This window comes from Rhagoletis pomonella, unplaced genomic scaffold, assembly GCF_013731165.1.
Source record: "Rhagoletis pomonella isolate Grant_MI unplaced genomic scaffold, Rhpom_1.0 Rhpom_scaffold_14305, whole genome shotgun sequence".
NCBI lineage: Eukaryota > Metazoa > Arthropoda > Insecta > Diptera > Tephritidae > Rhagoletis > Rhagoletis pomonella.
In genome coordinates, this window is record NW_023472832.1 from 1 (window position 1) to 3,969 (window position 3,969).

Genomic DNA, 3,969 nt, shown 5'->3' on the forward strand with positions numbered 1-3,969 from the left:
GCTGCAACTAACTTTAAAGTCGACTTTATTTTGACTATGACTACGGGCCATTATGTTTACGCATTTCTTACAGGCTATGGTGCAACAATTGACGTATGCAAGGAATTTATGATGGTCACAAATATATTGGCAAAAACATAGCAAGTGCATATGCCAAGTTGGAAAAATTGACAATGCGTGAGTATAAAATGAATAGGTGTTCTTAATTATAAATATTACTTTCCCTCTTCTTTTGTAGTGGCTAAAAAGAAGAGTCTTTTTGATGATCGGCCGCAATAGATTCAAGAATTGACTTACATCATGGTGTATGCGTTACAATCTAAATTAGCCAGCATGGGCACCGACTTCAAACAGATACTAGAAGTGCGTATAAAAAATCTCAAACAAAAAAGGCGCGTCGGGATCAATTCGGGCAGTCACCAATTGCTGCTAGCACTGTTCGCTCGAGTACAGCGAAACAGGGCTCCTTGCTGTTAAGCGAAGAGAATACGGCCGTAAGCATTGACATGGCCGCAAGTGATACAACACCATTGCTGGGTGCAGTCGGATGTAGTGGAATACAGACGCAGCAGCAGATTGCATTATATGATGACTCCGATAGTTACGTGCAACAGCGGGCTGAGACTATGCAGAACATTGAATCGACTATTGTCGAGCTAGGCGGTATATTTCAACAATCAGCACATATGGTTAAGGAGCAAGAGGAGACTGTGGAGCGTATCGATACAAACATACAAGATGCCGAATTGAACATAGAAGCGGCGCATGGTGAAATATTGAAGTACTTCCTAACTGATGATAAAAATCTTCGCAGTACTGATATTCTTTTTCATATTCTTCGTAGTTTTCCTTATATAATAACGAATATGTTTGTGACACGGCAAGATTTTAACAAGTTCAGATGCGCGGTCTTAAAGTTGTGGGTTTTTAAATTCATAAATATATACCCAGTGGGAATTAGGAGCACGTAATAATACCTTATTAGCAACTTACTCTTCACCTGGCAGTCATTACCATTTCTCTGCCGAACGTCCCTTACTTTTACAAAGGCATGGCCGCCTTATGTAAGTAGGAATTTAGAATGTACATTTGGTATCAGACATACTTCTGAGCCGCTTTACAAAGTAAGTTACGTGTAAAGCAGAAAGTCGCTCGGAGTAGTTCGGCGCTTGGAGATAACTTCGGCTTCACGTTACTTTGCAACTGACAACGTAATGTGTCGTTGGAGGTGTTCATTTTGTGCTTTACTAGTAGATGACATTGGCCATGATGACAATTTTGGTACTAAAAACTGAAAGAAAACATGGCTTACCTCGTAAGGTGCTTACCTATTTTCCCAGTGGGTAATATCCTATTCATATACATACATATAAAAAACACTAATGTAATAATGAAATTAAGTCTTATATGCCACGTGAAACACGATAGCTTTTAGAAGCAGTCACGTAGGGTTAGACACTAATGGTGCATTTACATGGTATGAATCTGTTTATAAGCCGTATGAATTTTCCTATAAAAGAAGCACCAACTCTATGAAGAAATGAATGAAAGCGATATATATTTAACAATTTTGACTTGTATACTAGACAATATTTTTTTTGTAAACAAATAAAAAAAATTTATTTTGTGCTAGCTTCGAAACTAGAAGCTTATTTTTTTGTTAAATGTGCTTTAAAAAGGACCTACTGCCAATAAAGCCTTGTGGATTGCTATTTTTCCATATTTGCTTCCATTTAAACATCTTTGTGGAAAAACAGTTTTTTGTTCAGAATTGCTTGTTTACGAAACGTTTAGCATAACTTGAAATTATAGGGATGCCGTTTTCTTCCGTTTCTCAGTGGATTTTATACTTGAAAAGGCACCAAAATATGTATGCAATACTTCTACATATCTTCGTTTAAAGCACAAAACCGCGCATCAAGGAAATGCAAAACCTCGTATGGGAGGTTGCCTAAATTTTATAGGAGAGAGTGAAACTGGTCTCAATTTAAAACGGTTCTCTCTTTTAAACTTAATAATCTTCTCTCCTTATGTCTAAGTCGATATTTTATTATATCGATATTTTATTATAAATAGCTAAGGGCTTGATGTCAGGAGCTTCCGATGACCAAATATCTTTTTTGGCACAAATTTCACTTCCGTAGTTTTGCAGAACCACGATACGCGCTTTTGTACTTTAAACGACGAATATGTATATCGCTTGAACAATATGTTAGTGTTTGGCCTAGCTTCTCCTCCGATATGCGGCGTGCGTGATTTTGTCACACAAAGTAAAGGACAGTTTTACGCCGACTCCGAACGGCAATTGTATTTTAATGAGAAGTTGTTTCCATGACAGAATACACTCGGAGGTTTACTATTACCAACAGAGGGGCAATCACTATTAGAAAAACTGGGCTTGAACTCAGGCTCTGTGTAATGCTCTACAGCAGCCGCCACTACTTTTACATATATTGCTGGTATATTCAAAATACTATCCCGAACTTCGGAGTGTATATATGTAATATAAAAAAGAATGAGAGGTACTATAAGAAAATGTACCCAAAATTCTGGAGCAAATGAAAAAATGCTCATTGAAAATAGTTCACATGTATAAATTGAAAGATATAACTTAATAGGTTTGAAGGAAACATGAAGCCATAAAATGCTGGTTTGTTTCGTTAATACTCTGAACTTTGTAAGATATGGCACTCTATTATTTGCAGTAGTTTGCAAATATTCACTAATGGTTCTAAAATCGCAAACATTTTCGTGGGATGTTTTTGTTTGATTTCGAATTGAAAATACATTACGATCATATTGTACCGAAATAAGTGCGGTATCCCTGCATTTTTGTAAAAGCCAGAAAGAAGCATAAACTGTATGAAAAAATGAAAGGGAGAAGTATACATGCCTTCTATAATTTTGACTTATATGTATGTTTGGCAAGTCTTTGTGTAAACAACCAAAAATACAAATTTTCATTTCTTTGCCAGCTTGGGAAATATAGGCTTATTTTTACTTAAACGTGATATAAGGCTCATTAAAATGTTCTATACTTTTGACATGAATGTGAATGGCGGAGTTGCCGCTTTCCTCCTTTTCGGTGGGTTTTTATATTAAAAAGGCATCAAAATGGGAAAAACCCCCCTTGGTATCTCTGCTTCTTTTAAACTTTTTATGGGAAGATGTATGAAAATTCAACTTGCTATAATTTCATATGCTTAACAGTATCACAACAGTATGTTTACAGTATCTCCCCATAACTTTTCATATGAAAAAATTTATTATATGCATACCACTCGATATCATTGAATTCCTCATTAGAACATGTAGTCCCTCTATTTTAGCGTATCAACAGTTCATATGGCTTCATACCATGTAAATGCGCCATAATTCTGCCAATAATAAAATTATTTCACTTAGTTTCACTTTTTTTCAAAATTTTCTATAAAAAGTAGAGATGATCCTGTGTCATGGTGGAATAATAACAAGGTGTTGTCATTTACTTAACCTCACTTTTTCGGCAGGTCTATTCCGGTCACGCATTTTAAAGTAGTAGAAAAGGTATTAATTATTTACTACTTTTAATCCGTTGGTGCATACTATTTCAAATTAAATGTAGAAAAATGTTTAATTACAGGCTTATAAGCCAGGGCATGAATCACGTATGACGACAATCGTCTGAACGATATCGTGTCGAGATTGTCTTGCTTCATGAAAACCAAATATTGCACAAATGCATAAATCAGTGTTTTGACGACGTAATTTTGTTAGTATCGTTTGAGCGACTCCCGTTTCAAAGTTACGTGATTTATGCCCTGAATATATGTTTGTATCGGCAGCTCCACACAGCTTGGACATATATTGTAACTTTAAAAAAGTAAAGGCGGTAAAATAAGGCAATTTCCTATAAGACTGTAAATGATTTTTTAAATAGACTAAAAAACATGAATATCGATAATATAAGCGGACTCCTAATTTAACCAT

The 3,969-nt window shown here is 35.6% G+C and overlaps 1 pseudogene; it reads left to right on the plus strand.

Moving 5' to 3' along the window:
• Positions 1-73: 73 nt before the first annotated feature.
• LOC118757094 lies at positions 74-998 on the plus strand (annotated as a pseudogene).
• Positions 999-3,969: the final 2,971 nt, after the last annotated feature.